The sequence below is a fragment of the Stegostoma tigrinum genome, chromosome 7 (assembly GCF_030684315.1).
Source record: "Stegostoma tigrinum isolate sSteTig4 chromosome 7, sSteTig4.hap1, whole genome shotgun sequence".
Lineage (NCBI taxonomy): Eukaryota > Metazoa > Chordata > Chondrichthyes > Orectolobiformes > Stegostomatidae > Stegostoma > Stegostoma tigrinum.
In genome coordinates, this window is record NC_081360.1 from 98,425,606 (window position 1) to 98,445,126 (window position 19,521).

At 44.2% G+C, this 19,521-nt stretch overlaps 1 protein-coding gene and 1 long non-coding RNA gene across 2 annotated transcripts in view; both read left to right on the forward strand.

The window, feature by feature from the left end:
• The first annotated feature begins 1,029 nt into the window (after positions 1–1,029).
• On the forward strand, positions 1,030–3,171 carry LOC125454452 (uncharacterized). Its single transcript, XR_007247996.1, has 3 exons — positions 1,030–1,123; positions 2,248–2,393; positions 2,523–3,171. It is a non-coding gene; the product is annotated as an uncharacterized LOC125454452 (long non-coding RNA).
• A 14,634-nt stretch (positions 3,172–17,805) lies between these two features.
• The window catches only part of LOC125454259 (beta-crystallin A2), a 127,384-nt gene continuing 125,668 nt past the window's right edge, over positions 17,806–19,521 (forward strand). The window contains exon 1 of the mRNA XM_048534847.2: positions 17,806–17,921. The gene's annotated coding sequence lies outside the window, so the exon portion shown is untranslated. The remainder of the gene's footprint in view (positions 17,922–19,521) is intronic.

Below are 19,521 nucleotides of genomic sequence, written 5' to 3' on the forward strand. Positions count from 1 at the left end.
TGAACATGGGACAGGTCCTCTGGATTACTGGTGCAGTGACGTTTCCATTGCGATAGATACTGATGAGGTAGAGATTTGAAAAGGCAGAAGCAGGGAAGGTAACAAGGTGTGGAGCAGGATGAACACAGCAGGCCAAGCAGCATCTTAGGAGCAGGAAAGCTTCTGCCTTTAGATCATGCCTCTGACTGAGCACGAGGGGGCAACACAACTGTGGAAAATGTACGCAGCAAGATCCCATAAGGGAACTCTCAAGGGATAAATGAAAGCAGAGAGCTTGCAAAACGACGTAGACAAAAGGGAGTTGAAGTTTAAAGATTAGTGCGTACAGCAATTAATGCCCAAGTATACAGTAAATAAATTGAACAAAATAACTGGGGAAAGAAGCATTAAAGATGAGTTTAAGGATATAGGGGGACTCTGCCAATGTAACAAACTCATGGTCTGTTTAACATGTACCTTCCTTGGCAATAACGTTTGACCCTCTCACTTCCTTTATTCTCTCCCTCTAAGGCTCCCAGTCTCGCCTAAGTTGCCCGCATCGCCCTGTGCTTTCCTCTCAGACCTTCGCATCCTGCTTCTCCCTCAGTCTCTCCGCCACCTTCCCGCTGTGGAAATGGGCAGGTGCTCTCGGGGACGTGTTCCTGCCGTTACAACTTACCTCGCACTTAGACAATCACTCGTCAAGTTCTATCGTCAGAGCAAGTTCCAATATTAACCAGCTCCCTCCCATCTTCTGCAGCGGTGGTTCGGGTTTTGCATATAGAGATTCTCTCTCTCCCCACACCACCCCCCCCCCGACCAAAAGAAAGGCTAATGAGCGCTAATAACCTGCTGGTAGTGTCAATATTTAATCTCAGAGCCTGACAGGTGCACCTCTCAGGAACTGCTCTCCAGCACAGATGCCAGTGAAATCCAGTCTCTGACACTCCTTTTGTCTCTTCGCCAGTGATAAACCGCTAGGGGGTGGGAGTGGGAAGGGGGGGGCGCTGCTTTATAAGGGGCGGCTGGACTCTCAGACGAAGCCAGTCCCCGTGGCCTTTGCGTGACCGGTTTCCCAGCGCAGGTGAGCTCGGTTTGAACGCTACCTGCAAGATCACTTGCCTACGTGTCACTTAGAATGCAGGTAAGTGCCGTCTGTCGTCTCTGGAACTTCGCAAATTCGAGGGGGGGGTGGCGTGCAATTTGCAATTTGCAATTTGCAATCGGGGTAAGGTTGATTTTAATTTCAGTGCAACAAAATATGTTTGGTTTGCATGCGTGCAATTTCAATGCCAAATAATATTCCGTGGGTTGCATGCTGGCAACTTTAATGTAAAATACTTTTCTTTTAGATTGTGTGCGTGTAATTTCAACGCCAAATAATATTTTGTGGGTTGCATTCTGGCAATCTTATATGAAATACTTTCTTTTTGGATTGTTTGCGTGCAATTCCAATGCTAAATAACTTTTTTGGGGTTGCATTCGTGCAATTTCAAAGCTAAACAATACTTTGGAAAAGCAAGTCGACATTTATAAATTAACCTCCGCCCTCCCCCCTCCTTTTCTTCTAAGGCTGGAAAATAAAACACCGAGTTAGGCAGCATCTGTGGGACAAACACCTCCTCATCGGACAAGTATTTTGATCTGCCTTTTCATGTTTTATTTTTGCAGCTATTGGAAATCTGAAGCGTGTTGCTTTTGCAATCTCTCTCTCTCTCTCTCTCTCTCGACATCCTTTGCATCGACTGGATTTCTATTAGCTTCTTAGAGAAAGTTCGCTGCAGAATTTGAGACTTGCTAACAATGTGGGAAGGCATTTTGAGGGGGAAAAAACAGCTGAATGTCCCCGGCGACTTGCCATTAAATTGAAAAGAGTGCTATTTCCGGGATGTGTGGGTGTGTATTATATAAATATTAAACATCTCCGGAACAATATACCACCATCTGTAAACAAACCAATTTTATTTCGAATGGGTGGGGTCATTTTTTATAATTAAAAGATAAAGTTCTGAAAGAATTGAGGACGAGTCAGTTTCAGAGCAGATATTTTAAATGAAATGAGTTGAGGGAACAGGATATGGAATCTGTCCCTGAGTCTCTCGAATAAAATTGTTGCAATAACATTTCTTGATGTTATTGAAACTCAGTCAACGGTTGAAGATTTGTGATCGCTCTGACACAATTCATGGGTCGAGCGCCTCTTTAAGGCTGTTACTTTAATCGTCTAAAGTGTGTACCTAACTTTCAATTTTTCTTTTCTGAAATTAGTTTCTGAAAATTGCCCATTTGGTTCCGTGTCTGCACCTGGATTCGAACCAGATCGATTGTAATCATCTCAGCCCTTCCCTTTCAATTTGCATCAGGATAATTTCCGTAATGTGAAGGCTCAAAGGCAGTTTTGTTTTCTGGGGAAGGTGAGAAAGAGGGGGAATGCATAAAAACACTGAAATTTTGAAACTGGTTTTAAACAATATACTTCGGGGCATCTTGCCTCGTTTCAGAAGAAAGCAAACCTAAATTCTTCTCTCTCTCTCTCTGTGTAGTTAAAAGGATTGTGATCAAACAGGGGCATTCGGTCTACCCCCACCTCTCTGCCCTCCCTCTACAAAAGCCACGTCAGGAAAAGGAAGACTTCAGTGACCCCGGACAGTGGTGGGTCAGGATAGGTTACAGATCCTGTAGAAGGCGGATGGAAGGATCTCCGGGAGACTGAACGATTCCCTCGCCTCGCTCTCTCGCTGTTCATAGCTGGACGTTTATCCCCTCTCCTGGAAGCGTCTCGAGCAACCGAGCGAACTCTATCCCTGCCTGACGCCGAGCCAAACAAACAATACCTATTGTAAAAGTTTTGTTCGTTCGGCTCGCGTTACGCAGGGGTGGTATATCTGCGGAGAAACCGCCCCATCCCCCTCACCCCCCTCCACCTCCCATGACCTTGCAGAGAATTGACCCTTGTACACACCAACGTTGCTACAGTCCCAGCGACGGATGCTGAGTGGCAGTGGATCTCGTGAAATGTCCTCACCGCCTCAAAACGGCGACTGATCCCATATGTTCCATCATCTTTTTTTCATAACGTAGCTTTCAAAAAAAAGGGTCCTAACTTGTAAGACGATCAAAGTTGTACTGGGAAACGACTGAAATACATTACAGATGTGATTGTGTTTCTGTTTTTTTTTAAAAAAAAATAAACTTGGCAAATGTTGTCTTTTGTGCGAACTATTGGAATGAACAAAAACACCTTCTGAATTCCTTGTGTCTAGATGGAGTTGGCAAGACTGGAATTGTACATGATCACAGTTGTGAATAACCATTAGCCGCATGTGTGTTTGGAGAGTTACATCAATAAGACCATATAATGTCGGAGCAGAAGAAGACCATTCAACCCATTGATTCTGCTCTGATAATCCTCAGCTCCTGTTTCCAATTTTTGTTTCATTTTCTGGTTTGGCACATTCCCTGTTTAGAGCATTTCCCCTCCCTGTTTTAGGAAATTGTACCATAATCCCTGGTTTGTTCTGGATTTTGACCAGGCTGGTCCATTTTCCCTTTTTTTTTGCATGTGGCTCATACTCCTGGTTTTGAATTGGGCACAACCTTGTATTTTGGGATCACCTGAATGTGCTGAAAAGCTTTGACTGGACCTGTTTAGAGATTATGCTGACTGCTTCAGTTTTTAAACAAAATGCCTTAGTGGGATGTGGGTGCTGTTTGCTTGGTCAGCATTTATTGCTCATCCTGAGTTGTTCAGAGGGCAACTGAGGGAATCATTTGGTTGTGGGTCTGGAGTTTTCCCCCATATGTTACCAGACCAGGTTAGGATGGCAGATTAGTGAACCAGCTTTTTGTGACAGTCAACACGACTTAGTTATTCACCGTTCCTGATTTGAATTCAATTCAAATTTCATTATGTACTGTTGTAGGATTCGAACCCCTGTCTCCCCAGAACATTAGCTTCTTGTTTGATGGTTCACTTGTATTACTACTGTGTAAATTTCAGTAAAATTCAAACTCCTAATTTGCTCATTTCAGTCTAGGGACCAAAAGCACAGACTTAGCACTGGCCTATGAGCTTAGGACAGTGCATGGGGGAGGAGCACTGACTACCCTTATAGACTCCCAAATCCCAGTGATAGGTGGAAGACACCAGGCCCATTGATGACCTGGTTCAATTCAATGAGCAATTGGAACCCAATGCTGTCAGGGATTTGTGTGACTCCAGGCATCAACAATAGCAATGTGTATTGATCCAGTGCTTCCAACATGGTAAAGTTGGAAGGCACCTCACTGGGCTGTGATCGAGCAACATCTGACAATGATTCACATTAAGAGATGTCAATGCTGGAAGGATTGTCCAAGAGCTAAGGTGTGTGTTAAACAAGATAGAGACAGAAGGGATTTTAGAACTTAGAGCCTAGGTGGGGTGGTATTGAAGGCCAGCCCGAGAAGTGCAGCACCCTTAAATACTTGGAGATAATAGGTTGAAAATGAGTAATATTGGAAAATTAATGGCTTTCTTGGAGAAGAGCAATGGAAGGTTAGTCACCATTCTTCAGGCAGGAGGATAGTAGATTCAAGTGGTCACTCCTTGGACCACTGTTTCATTTAGTTATTTTTATAAAATGGCTTACTTAGAAACTAGAGTAGAATTTTAAAATTTGCCAATGATAGCAAATTCAAAGATGTGGCAGATTGGTGATGGTGAAAATTGACTGCAATAGGGCATAGATAGGCCAGTGAAATGGACAGAAAAGTTGTAGACGGAGTTCAATACACAAATGAATTTTAGCCAAAATATGGGGATAGGTATTTTGGTTTAATTGGTATAGCGCCAAAGAGTGTGCATGACAGTGATGCATGCACATTGATCTTTGAAGGCACAAGATATATTGAGACAATAGATAGCAAAACAAATGGGATCTTAAGCTTCATAAATAGATGTATTGACCTTCCATCATGCGGTGGGGATGTTCACTGATAATTGCACAATATTTAGTGCCCTTTGTGACTCAGATAATGAAGCAGTCCGTGTGCATTAAGGCCTGGACAAATACAGGCTTGGGTTAGCAAGTGGCAAATAACATTCCCACCACAAATGTGCTAGGCAATGATCACCTCTAACACAAATCTAACGATTGCATCTGAATCTCAATAGCTTTACATTCACTGAATCCTCCACTATCAACATCTTGGGGGTTTCGACTGGACTGGCCACATAAACACAGTGGCCGCAAAAGCACATCAGAAGCTAGGAATTCTGCAGCGAGTAACTTACCTCCTGACTCTCCAAAGCTAGTCTACTATCTGTAAGGCACAAGTGAGGAGTGTGATGGAACACAATCAAGTTGAGTGCAGCTCCAACAACACTCAAGAAACAAAACCATCCAGGACAAAGCAGCTATCTTGATTAGCACTACATCCACTATCCTTAACATTCAGTTCCTTCACCTCTGATGCCCAGTAGGGGCAGTGAGTACCAACTACAAGATGCGCCACAGAAACTCACTAAGACTTCTCCAATGGCACCTTCCATGCCCATAACCACTGATATCTTGAAGCGGAACAGATATCAGGGAACTCCATCATCTCCAAGTGCCCCACCAAGCCACACACCATCATGACTTGGAAAGTGATTACCGTGCTTTCAGTGTTGCTGGGTCAAAGTCCTGGAATTCCCTCCCTTACGGCATTGGGGATGTACCCCTAGGATTGCAGTAGCTCAGAAAAAGGCAGAACATTTTCTCCAGGGCAGTTAGGGAATGGCAATAAATGCTGGCCCAGCCAACGATGCCCATATCCCAAGAATGAATTTTTAAAACGTACAAAGACAGGGTAGTTATGCTAAAGCTTCGCGTAACTTTGATCAGACCACGACTACGGTAACCATGACCAGTTTGGATAACTGCACTTCAGGAAGTGCGTGAGCCTCTTTGAAGACCCATGGAGGAGATTTAGCAGAATGCCTTCAGGGATGAGGGAGCTTAGTTACAAGGTTAGATCAGAGAACTGGGGTGGGGGAGTGGCAGTTCTCCTTGGAGCAACAGAGATTGTAGTGAGATTTGATTGAGGTGTACAAGACAATGAGAGGTTTAGACAAAAACAACAGAACAACCCTGTTCCCATTGGCTGATTGTGCAAAGACCAGCCTACATAGATTTAACATTTTGATCAGGGGTTTCGGGGAGAAATGCTGAAAAAAACAATTAGCGTATGCAGCAATTGGTAACCACCAAGAACCAGCTGTCAACGAGGTGAATGATTCCAATACGAAATTGGAAATGAATTTGGGGGAAACAGACTCGCAGGAGCCAAGAGTAGACTGGGGTGGGGTATGGGAATGACTAGAATACATCCCAGAGAGCTGGCATAGATGTGATGGATTGAATGCCCTCCTTCTGTGCTGTAATGATTACTGAGTTAACATGTTCTCAAGGGGACAAAAAGCCTACATGCACATTTAAATCCCCAAATCCTCAGATTCAACCTGGTCTTGTTTCTGTATAATCCTGTCAATCAATGTCTATACAGTGAGAAACGTTTAGAGGAAGAGCATGCGAGTTGTACAGTAGAACGTAGAACACAGAACATAGAACATAGAACTGTACAGCACAGTACAGGCCCTTTGTTCCACGATGCTGTGCTGAACTTTTCCCCTAAACCTAAATTCTACCTAACCTCTACCTCTACCTTATACTATCATCCATGTGCCTATCTAATAGCCGCTTAAATGCCCCTAATGTGGCCGACTCCGCTACCCTCTCCAGCAATGCATTCCACGCCCCTACCACTCTGAGTAAAGAACCTACCTCTCACATTTCCCCCATATCTACCTCCACTCACTTTAAAACTATGCCTCCGCGTAATAGCTACCTCCACCCTAGGAAAAAGTCTCTGGCTGTCCACTCTATCTATACCTCTGATCATTTTGTACACCTCTATCAAGTCACCTTTCATCCTTCGTCGTTCTAAAGAGAAAAGCCCTAGCTCTCTCAACCTCTCCTTGTAAGACCTCCCCTCCATTCCAGGCATCATCCTGGTAAATATCCTCTGCACCTTTTCCAACGCTTCCACATCTTTCCTGTAATGAGGCGACCAGAACGCGACACAATACTCCACATGTGGCTGAACCAGGCTTTTGTATAGCTGGAGCATAACTTCACGGCTCTTGAACTCAATCCCTTTATTAATGAAAGCTAACACACCGTACGCCTTCTTAACAACTCCATCCACCTGGGTGGCAGCTTTCAGGGAACTGTGGGCATGAACCCCAAGATCCCTCTGCTCCTCCACACTGCCAAGAACCTTTCCGTTAACCTTGTATTCTGCTTTAAAATATTTCCTTGATTTTTTTTATTTTTGAACTTTTATTAAGCAGGCAACTCTTATTTGTTCTGTTGTGAGGTAACATTCAGATGTTGACAGATGTTCAGATGTTAAATCAATTCATCAGCACAGATGTGGTGGGATAAAGTGACTGTTCCTATGCTGTATTGTTCTATGTTCTATGCTCATAATGTTGCATTTGGAAGCATCAAATGTTTTTGACATCCAACCTGTCATAGCAGGGCGTACCATTTACCAGATGCAGTGTTGCAACTTATCACAGTCTCTTTGACAGCACCTGATTCACTAATGTTTTTTAGAGAAGGAAATATGTTATCTTTACCTCATTTGGCCTATGTGTGACTCCAGTTTTTTAAAAAAATTCAGCCATGAGACATATTGCCTATTCCTAGTTTCCCTTTAGAAGTGGTGGTGAGCTGACTTCTTGAACTGCGCCTATCCATGTATTGTAGGCAGACCGACAATGTTGCTGGGGAGGGAATTCCAGTAATTTGAACCAGTGACACTGTAAGAACAACAATATATGCCTGGTGTGGCCTACATGAGACCCCAGACCCACAACAATGTTGTCCACTGTAAAACCACACCCCCCACCATCAGGGCACTTAAGGCCAGGCAATAACTTCTGATCCTGCCAGCAACTGCTACATCCTGTGAACAAAATTTTAAAGTTCTGTAATCAATTTATATGCTCTTGTGGACAGCAATGAAACAATGGCCAAATTTTCTGTTTCAGTGATTGTGGGTGATGGGTCAATATCGACCAGGATATCAGGAGGTCAACATCAGGGTTATAATAAACATTTTTCAGTGACCTGAAGCGTTCACTCCATTTCGCTCCCTACAGATGCTGCCAACTGGCCAAAAAGTTGCAGTGTTTTTTTGTTTTATTTCACATTTCACAGTCTCTATCAATTACCTCCTTGGATATAATCTTATTGGACCTTATTGTGGTTCTGAGTGTTCGAGTAAACCCTCCATACAGGGTAATATAAATATTGATCGCATCAGACTCTGGTGAATGCCCTTAGGTTATCATTCACAGTGACCACAAAACACTCATTAATCTTTTACTGTCAAAACATCCTGCATCAAAGAGAGGGAATATTCTAGCCGTCAATGTACAGCACAACACCTGCCATTTGTTAAGTCAAAAACACGCAGAGAAAATTTCTCTCCCTTGATATCAAGGCTCATTGTAAATGGAGACTTGACTTTTCCAAATCATTGTTTGGTTTTCCTTCCCTCCAACAACCTACAAAGGATTGCAGGGAGACATGGCGACATAGTGCTCATGTCACTGGTCTAGTAATCCCAAACCTGAGATTACTATTTGGGGCATGTGAAATCATATCCCACCTAGGTAGCGAGTGGAATTTGAATTTAATTACTATCAACACTATTAAGCAGAAACCGAACATAGTCATATAAGTTGTTACAGAGATAGTCTGAAGAAGGGTCCAGACACGAAATATCTATAGTCATATAAGTACTGTGGCTAAATGCCAGGTCAGATGCGAGGAATCTTGCAGGGAGTAACTCACCGCTTGACTCCCCAAAGCCTGTCTACCATCGAGAAGACAAATCAGGAATGTGTTAGAATACTCCTCACTTGCCTGGATGAATGCAGCTCCAGCAACACAAGAAGCTTGACACCATTCAGGACAAAGCAGCCACTTGTTTGGCACTGCATCCGCAAGCATCCACTCCCTCCATCACCGATGGTCAGTAGCAGCAGTTCGTACAATTGGCAACATGCACTGCAGAAAGTCTCCAAAGATCTTTACACAGCACCTTCTGAATGCATGACCCCCTCCACCTTGAACGACAAGGGCAGCAGATATGTGGGGACGGTAATGGGGAGACAACAGCCGAATGACATTATTGCCGGAGTGTTAATCCAGAACTTTAGTTAACATTCTTATGGGCCTGAGTTCAAATTCTGCTATGACAGATGGCCGAATTTGAATTCAGTAAATATCTGGAATTAAGAGTTGATTGTCAGAAATCCCATCTGGCTCACTTATGCCCTTGGGGGCAAATCAGCCACCTGGGGTAGATTCTTTCAATCTGGTTTAGGCCTCATGTGACTCCAAAATCACAGCAATGTGGTTGGCTTTGGGTAATTGGGGATGGGCAATAAATGCTGGCCTGACCAGTGATGCCCTCATCCCCTTGAATGAATAAGGAAAAGCCACTCACCTCTTGGCACGCCTCACTGTCGCTGGGTCAAAATTCACGGAATTCCTTCCTAAATGGCATTGTGGGTCCACCTACTGCACACTGACTAAGAAATCAGCTCGCCAGCCCCTTCTCAAGTGCAACTAGGGATGGGCATTAAATGTTGGGCCAGTCAGTGATTCCTGCATTTCATGAGTGAGTAAAAGAAAAGGCGTTTGAAGTGAGCTGCCAGGGGAAGTGGTAGAAGCAGATATGATAGCAAAGTTTAAGAGGCGATTAGACAGACACTTGGACAGGCAGGGAATGCAGGGTTATGGAGGCAGGTGGGATTAGTTTAGAATGGCATCATGGTTGGTGCAGACAAGGTGGGCTGAAGGGCCTGTTCCTGAGCTGACTGGCTCTATGCTCAATGTTCTAACGTGAAGAGAGGGCCTGCCTTAGAAAGGGTGGCAGGAGATTAAAACCAATGGTAGAGAGTGCCTTCAACCTGGTTGTATTTGTCAGAGCTGAACTTTGACATTACAGCAACACCGGTAAATGATTGGTAGCTGTTTAGAGTCATGGAGTCGTAGAGTCATACAGCATGGAAACAGACTCTTTGGTCCAACTTGTCCATGCTGACCAAGTTTCCCAAACTCAACTAGTCCCAATTGATTGAATTTGGCCTATATCCCTCTAAAGCTTTCCTGTTTGTATTCTGGTCCAGAATGTCTTTTAAAAATGTTGTAACTATACCTGCAGCTCGACTTCCTCTGGCAATTCATTCTACATATGAACCACGCTCTGTGTGAAAAAGTTGCCCCTCAGGCCCCTTTTAAATATTTCCCCTCTCACCTCAAAACTATGTTCCCTAGTTTTGAATACCCCCACCCTATGAAAAAGAACTTTGCTAGTCACCCTATCTATGGCCATCACAATTTTAGAAACCCCTCTATGAAGTCACCCCTCAACCTCCTACACTCCAGTGAAAAAGCCCCAGGCTATCCAGCTTATTCTTGTAACTCTAACTCTTCAGTCCTGGCAATATCCTGGTAAATCCTTTCTGAGCCCTCTACAATGTAATAATATCCTTTCTATAGCAGGGTGACCAGAACTGTGCATAGTACAATTTTTGAAGAAGTATCAAGGCCTGAAACATCAGCTTTTCTGCTCCTCTGATGCTGCTTGGCCTGCTATGTTCGTCCAGTTCTACACCTTGTTATCACAGTATTCCCAAAGTGGCTTTGCCAATTTTCTGTACAACCTCCACATTCAAAGGCTTGAGCAATGAGGGCAACCGTGCTAAATGCCTTATTAACTATCCAGTCTAACTGTGATGCGACTTTCAAACAACTATGTACCTGAACTGAGATAATGGGAACTGCAGATGCCGGAGAATCAAGATAACAAAGTGTGAAGCTGGATGAACATAGCAGGCCAAACAGCATCTCAGGAGCACAAAAGCTGATGTTTCGGGCCTAGACCCTTCATCATCTCTGCTGTGTTCATCCAGCTTCACACTTTGTTATCTATGTACCTGAACTGCTGGGTCTTGCTATTCTACAACACATGGGTTTCCTCCAGATGCTCTGGTTTCTGTCCACAGTCCAAAGATGTGCAGGATAGGTGGATTGGCCTTGCTAAATTGCCCATAGTGCCCAAAAGTGTGTACATTAGGTGGATTGGCCATGGGAAATGCAGGGGTAGGGGACTGGAACTAGGTGGGATGCTCGTCGGAGGGGTGGTGTGTACTTATTGGGCTGCATGACCTGTTTCGACACTGTAGGGATTCTGTGATGATTCTAATAAATCATATCTAATTACTATGCAGGGCCCAACTGTATATCCTTTGATTGGCTGATTGGTTTAAATCAGGAAATCCTTTTACCAATAAGGACAGTTAGCAAATTAACTTATAGAGCATTTAACATTGAAATAATTTAACTTGAACAGAGATAGCTAGACAGGTGATGTGTTGCAGCTGAAGTATATGGAAGCTCATGGAGGCTGTTATAATAAAGCGAGTGTTGGCTGCTCCTGTAACTTCACCTCAGAGTTGATGAGCTGGAGCCTGACGTGCAAATGTAGGGCATGGTTTTGTTTTGGGTGTGGGGTGTGAGCAGTGGAGAGGTATTCGGACACTGAGTTTCAGGAGGCAGTTATACCGTTTTGCATTATTGCATCATGTCTGATCCATGGTCAGGCCAAGATGGTTGTGGCCAGGGGTGAAGAAGGTAAGAGGGCCCACAATTCACTTTCGGAGTAGCATCAGCCATGACCATTGTCCAATTGGTCTGAGGTTCTTGCTCCTGTTGTAGCTGGGTGGTTTAAAAGGAGGGAGGATGACCAACACACTGCTACCTGGAGTGCTTTTCAAGTAGGAAGAGAATACATCGATAGTAGTAATTGGGAATTGTATATTTGAGGGAATAGATGCTATTCTCTGCAGCAAAGAAAGACAGGTCTGAAAGCTGTGTTGCCTACCTGTTGTCTCGGCTCAAGACATTCCCTCTGGCTGGAGTGAAACTCAGAGTGAGAGGAGAAGGACCCAGTTTTTGTGGTTTACATAAACACCAACAACACAGGCAGGACTAGCAAAGCAGCTAAAGATCCTCTCGGTAGTAATGGTCACAACATAGGAGAATTTCAAATTCAGTTTAAGGCAGAGAAACGTGAGTCTCAAACTACTGACCTCGACTTAAATAATGGCAACTGCAGTGATATGAAGGACTGTCTAAAATGAGCCGGGGAAATAGCCAAAGAGCACAGTAGGTGGATGAGCAGTGGAAAACTGTAGATATTATGCTGACCAAAATTTTATTCCAGCCAAAACGAAGGACTCGATGAGAAGGGTAAACAATTTGTGGTTAATAAAAGTGATCAAGGACAGTATCTAATCAGAAACTAATGCAAAGTAACAGAAAGTACTGGCAGGCCAGACGATCAGGGACTTTTTATTTAAGAACCAGCAGCAGATGCCGATGATAATTAATTGATAATTAGTTATGATAGTAAATTGGCAAGAAATTGGCATTGGTCTGCTCATTCAAATCTCTCTCAAGAAACTTAAGGTTAAAATCCAGACTGATGCTCCAGTGAAGTACTGCAGACCTTCTGTGGTGTAACTCCAAGGAATTATTGAATCCTACAGTATGGAAGAGGCCTTTTGGCCCATCAAGTCTGTATTGCTGAAATGACCTTACTTCCTCCTCTAGTCCCACTTTTTCGCATGAGGCCCACAGCCTTGGATAATATAATACTTCAAGGGCTAATCCAAGTGTTGTTTTCTGCCTCAAATACCCATCCAGGTGAGCACTGCAGACCCTCACCATCTCTGGCTGACAAAAGTTTCTCCTCTAAACCTCCTGGCCCATTGGAAAGCACTAATTAACTTCCCTGTGGAGCTCATTGAGTATGAGTTTCCTTGGCAACAGGCAATGGCTGGAACTCACTACCTGAGCGCCTTATAGAGTGGACTCAGGGATTGGTATGTCCCAGGCTGGGACTAGCCGAGGTGCCCCACAAGCATTGACTCTATTTTGGGGATTCAGCAATAAACGAAGCTCTTTTCTGGTAGGGTTTCCCAAGTTATAACAACCACAATCGGGTCTCCCCCTCAACCTTCTCCGCTCCAGTGAAAACAGCCCAAACTTATCCAACCTCTCTTCAGATCTGAAATGCTCCACCCCAGGCAACATCCTGGTGAAACACATTTGCACCCTCTCCAGTGCAAATACATCCAGCCTATAGTAACTAGAACCAGCACTCCAGCTGGGGCTATCGGAAGTTCTGTACAGCTCCAACATAACTGCCCTGATCAAAAGTCCATGCCTCAACTCATAAAGATAGTGTGCTGCACTTCTGGAGGTGCCTGTCTGAAGGTAAGGTTTTAAATTGAGTCTCAATGCCCTCTCAGGTATAGAACATAGAACATAGAACATAGAAAATTACAGCACAGTACAGGCCCTTCGGCCCTCGATGTTGTGCTGACCTGTCATACTGATCTCAAGCCCATCTAACCTACGCTATTCCATGCACGTCCATATGCTTATCCAATGACCACTTAAATGTACCTAAAGTTGGCGAATCTACTACCGTTGCAGGCAAAGCGTTCCATTCCCTTACTACTCTCTGAGTAAAGAAACTACCTCTGACATCTGTCCTATATCTTTCACCCCTCAATTTAAAGCTATGCCCCCTCGTGCTTGCCGTCACCATCCTATGAAAAAGGCTCTCCCTATCCACCCTATCTAACCCTCTCATTATTTTATATGTTTCAATTAAGTCACCTCTCAACCTTCTTCTCTCTAATGAAACAGCCTCAAGTCCCTCAGCCTTTCCTCATAAGACCTTCCCTCCATACCAGGCAACATCCTAGTAAATCTCCTCTGCACCCTTTCCAAAGCTTCCACATCCTTCTTATAATGCAGTGACCAGAACTGTACACAATACTCCAAGTGCAGCCGCACCAGACTTTTGTACAGCTGCAGCATAACCTCTTGGTTCCGGAACTCGATCCCTCTATTAATAAAAGCTAAAACACTGTATGCCTTCTTAACAGCCCTGTCAACCTGGATGGCAACTTTCAAGGATCTGTGTACATGGACACTGAGATCTCTCTGCTCATCTACACTACTAAGAATCTTACCATTAGCCCTGTACTTTGCCTTCTGGTTACTCCTACCGAAGTACATCACCTCACACTTGTCTGCATTAAACTCCATTTGCCACCTCTCAGCCCAGCTCTGCAGCTTATCTATGTCTCTCTGCAACCTACAGCATCCTTCGTCACTATCCACAACTCCACCGACCTTAGTGTTGTCTGCAAATTTACTAACCCATCCTTCTACGCCCTCATCCAGGTCATTTATAAAAATGACAAACAGCAGTGGACCCAATACCGACCCTTGTAGTACACCACTAGTAACTGGTCTCCAGGATGAACATTTCCCATCAACTACCACCCTCTGTCTTCTTTCAGCAAGCTAATTTCCGATCCAAACTGCTATATCTCCCACAATTCCAATCCTCCACATTTTGTGTACGTGCAATAGATTGCATGATGTTATTTGGTGGGGAGCTCTCACTGATGTTCTGGCCCATATTTATCCCTCAGAAGATTAACCAGCCAGTATCAGCATTGACTAAGCATTAACATTGCTGTTCATGAGACCTATTCCTACTTTTCAACAGTGACTATATTTCCAAACTAATGCTTTATTGGCTGCGATTTTCTTCTGAGTATCTTTCAGTGAGGAAGACACTATATAAATGCACTTCTTTCTTTTGTCTGGTGGCTGAAATTAATGCTGAGGTCTGATAGTGTGTGTGTGTAGCCCATTCCCAATGCCTTTATACTTTATGCATGATGTAAGGAGATTGCAGGATGAGCAGTTAGCTTCTTAATATCAGAATGGACACCAGATTTAGAACACACTGCCAGAGAGTGTGGTGGTGGAATCAAACTGAACTGAAGCATTCAAAAAGGAATTGGATGGTTATTTGAAAACAGTCGCGAAGACCAGTCAGAAACCCAAAGTAACTGAAGCATTCAAAAAGGAATTGGATGGTTATTTGAAAACAGTCGCGAAGACCAGTCAGAAACCCAAAGTACTGCAGAGATAGTAAGAACTGCCGATGCTGGAGAATCTGAGATAACAAGGTGTAGCGGTGGATGAGCACAGCAGGCCCAGCAGCATCAGGGGAGCAGGAAAGCTGACCTTTCGGGTCTAGATTTTCTGAAGATGGGTCCTGACCCGAAAGGTCAGCTTTCCTGCTCCTCTGATGCTACTTGGCCTGCTCTGTTTATCCAGCTCCACGCCTTGTTATCCCAAAATACTGAAGACGTTTCTAGCCCTCAGTTCCAAAACATGGTATTTTCGAAAATGGTTGATACTTTCAAAAATGGTAGTGGATGTAAATTAACAGCCTGTCTGGAGCAAGAGTGAGACAAACGTAATGTAACACCTAAAAGTGTTGAAGAAACTTCCGACAGACTGCATTATGATCTATTGTTAGACGAAGATAACTAGAAGCTGACAATCAATTGTATTGGGCTTCGTTGTTCAGACCATTGAGTATAGGAATTGGGACAACATGTTGAGGGTGTACAGGATGATAATAAGGCCGTTGTTGGTATATAGTTCTGGTTGCCCTATTGGAGAGGGCTCAGAAAAAAATGACTCGGACGTTGCTGTGAATGGAGGGTTTGAGTTATAAGGATAAGTTGGGACTTTTTCCACTGGTGCGTCAAGGGTTGAGGGGTGATTCTATAGATGTTTATAAAATCATAGGTGGCATTGAATAGCCAATGTCTTTCCTCGAGGATGGGGGAGTTAAAAACTATGGGGCATATTTTTAAGGTAAGAAGAGAAAGGTTTAAAAGGGACCTGAGGGACAACTTTTTCACACAGAGAGTCGTTCGTATGTGGAATGAACTACCAGAGGAAGTGGTGGATGCTGGTACAATTGAAACATTTAAAAGACATTTGGATGGTTGGGAAAGGTTCGGTGGGATATGGGCCAAATGTAGGCAAGTGGGACTAGCTTAGTTTGGGAAACTTGGTCAGCAGGGAAGAGTTGGGCTGAAGGGTTAATTTCCACACTGTCTGACCCTGTGACTCGACAAACCCCTGCTCAACACCAATGTTACATCCCAAACTGCAGACCAATTTCATGTGTCTCGCTTTGAAGAAAACACCAGGACGGGGGTTTTAAAGTAAGTTTCAGTTTGATGCAAGGCTGCTAGTGGCTGTAAATGTTCTCTCATGTCCCAGTGTGGACTGAAGCATTCATGTACTGTGAAGATCAGAGTCAAAGAATTAACCCAATCTCAGGTCCCTGTTTGTTGCAGGTGAAGGACATCTCTCACCTCAGTGCTACAAACCAGGGATAAGGAAACACTGCAACAAAAAGGATTCGCTCCTAGCCTGAGTGCTGGAATCACAGTTGAAAAGATTGGAACAACAGAACCTCAACCAACTTGCAAAACGAAGGACCATGAAGTAGATTAGTCCACTATTAACATCCACAACACCAGTGCCCTCCACTGCAATGCCTGCGATGTTTAAATATCCACTCTTTACAAACAATTATGAGACTATTTCTGCAAAACTTTTAATTTTTATTCTTTTAGCCTCACCTCCTCTTATTAACCTGTGCGTTTTATTGCTAATTCTTCTAATGTTTAGGAATTAATGAACTCACTCTTTGTTAATACATGGTTAAATTGACTACATTTTAAACATAAGCTCTTTTGGGTCTGGAGAAAGACACCGGTAAGGGATGAAATCCAGCTGAACATTGTTGCCAACAAGTGAGGGAGTGGGCAAATGATAAAAAAGAGGATCTGGTTCATCCCTCCCCACCCAGGAGCTTTAACAGTGGGTATTCTGTAAGGAACATAATATCCTGGGTGGTGTTTCTTCTGGACACCATCCAGGACAAAGCAGCCCGCTTGATTAGCACTACATCCACAAGCATCCACTTCCTCTGTCACCGACGGTCAGTAGCAGCAGTGTGTCCTAGCTACAAGATGCGCTGCAGAAATTCACCAAAGGTCCTCAGACAGCACCTTCCAAATCCACAACCACTTCCATCCAGAGGGACAAGGGCATCAGACATATGGTAACACCACCACCTCCAAGTTCCCCTCCAAGCCACTCACCGTCCTGACTTGGAAATATATTGCTGCTCCTTCACAGTTGCTAGGTCAAAATCCTGGAATTCCCTCCCTAATAGTATTGTGGGTCAACCCACAGCAGGAGGACTGCAGTGGTTCAAGAAGGCAGCTCACCACCACCTTCTCAAGGGCAACTAGGAATTGGCGAGAAATGCTGGCCAGCCAGCAACGCCCACATCTCACAAATGAATAGAATAAAATAGAATTGGGAACCTCGCCAGGGATCTTGTGGTAATAACTGGAAGAATGTGCCGGGATAGAATGAGAAGGTAGAACTGAGACAGGCTTTTAATCAGTAAGGGAATCATGGATTATGGGGAAAAGGCAGGAAGGTGGAGTTGAGGATTATTGGATCAGCCATGATCTCATTAACTGGTGGAGCAGGCCCAATGAGCTGAATGGCCTATTTCTGTTCCTACGTCTTATAGGACTAAGACATGTGGACAACTGGCACAGGGCTGAATAGTCTCCTTCTGTCCTCTAACCATTCTATGTTTTCTGTACACTTCAGCTCTCCCAGATTGAGTAAGCCACATATCCCAGGTTACAGTTCCAACCAAAGGTTAATGATGATAAAAGTCAAACAAATGTCAGTAGGCAAATCAGTGTTGCTCACCTCAGCTCATAGAATGCTGTGTAAAACATGAGAAAGGTTATAAAGTTCTAGCTGCCCTTGCTGCAACGTGCCATGGCTTTCGACCAGGAACTGCACAGTTTTTAACATGAGACCTGGGTCATCCGAAGATGGGACCAGGAGGTAGGTCACTCAACCCTTTGAACCTGTTCCACCATTCAATTAGAATCTGTAGCTTGACTTCTTCTCCCAGCCTTGCTTGCATAGTTCTTTCGTTATCTCAACTAGATCACTGTGAGGGCTGCAGCGGGAACGCGTACTCCGTCCGTTTGTTGAGATATTGGATTAAGAATGCCAGCTCGATATCTTCCAGGAAGGACACGTTCTGTCCGTGGCCTGGAGTGAGGCTTGAACTTTCAGCACTTTCTGTCTCTGAGGCAAACATGCGACCGACTGAACCACAGCTGACACCTTAACAGAGCTGGCTGCCTTCCTGCAAAAGCAGCTAAAATGTATTTTGTACACACAATAATGGATAGCTTCCAACATTGAGAGCAAAGTTGGCGTGAGAAGGCACAATACTGACAAGCTGAAGATTACCATAAATAAATATTAAAATTTATGGGGGAAGGGACACAGCATTTCTGACTCACTCCTCCAAAGGTGCCTGGTTTAAAAATAACATGCTGCCCTGTTCTTTGCTTTTCTGCCCACTTTAATCAGGATAGCGTGCCAGCCATGATTTGGTTGGGAGATAGCTTGTGGAGCATTGGGTAATGTCCCTGCCTTTCGAGTACAGGAGCAGGGATGTGTTGCTGCAGTTTTACAGGGCCACGGTGAGGCCACACCTGGAATATTGTGTGCAGTTTTGATCTCCTTTTCTGAGGAAAGATGCTCTTACTCACGAGGGAGAGCACTGCAGGTTCACCAGGCTGATTCCAGGGATTTTTGGTCTGACATAGGAGGAGAGTTTGACCAGGTTAAGATCATTTTCACTGGAGTTCAGATGAATGAGGGGAGGGGGGAATCTCACAGAGACTTACAAAATTCTAACAGGACTGACCAGGGTAGATGCAGGGCAGATGTTCCTGATGGTGGGTTTGTTCAGAACCAGGGGTCACAGCCTGAAGATTCGGGGTAGATGATTTAGGATGGAGATGAGGAGACATTTCTTCACCCAGAGAGCGGTGAGCCTGTGGGATTCATTGCCACAGGAAGTAGTTGATGCCATAACATTGAATGTATTCAAGGGGTGACTAGATATAGCTCTTGGGGCAAATGGGATCAAACGTTATGGGGTGGAAGCAGGATTAGGCGATTGAGTTGGATGATCAGCCAGGATTGTGATGGATGGCATAGCAGGCTTGAAGGGTTGAATGGCCTCCTCCAGCTCCTATCTTCTATATTTCAATGCTTCTATGAGCCAGAGCCTTGGGCTTGTGTTCCACTCCAGAACTTGATGACCAAGGAGAGTGCATGCATAGTATGGTCAAATATATTCACATCAAGCCTCATGCCCTTCCAGGATAACAGGAGTGCGAAATTCCCAGTCAGTTCTGGGCTGGATGGAATTGTGGAGTCTCTACCTTTGCTATCCCATAGCTCGAGGTTACAATGTGACTGTAAAGTATGTATTGGCACAGTAGTGCCCATTTCCCTGAGAAAGCTGCAAGACCACACCGCCATAGTTTAGTCACTGGCACTCCTTTCTCTCCTTCTCTGAAGTTTGAGTGTTCAGGTTGTACCTCAGTCTAAATCAATTTGCAATACAGCAGGAATGCTG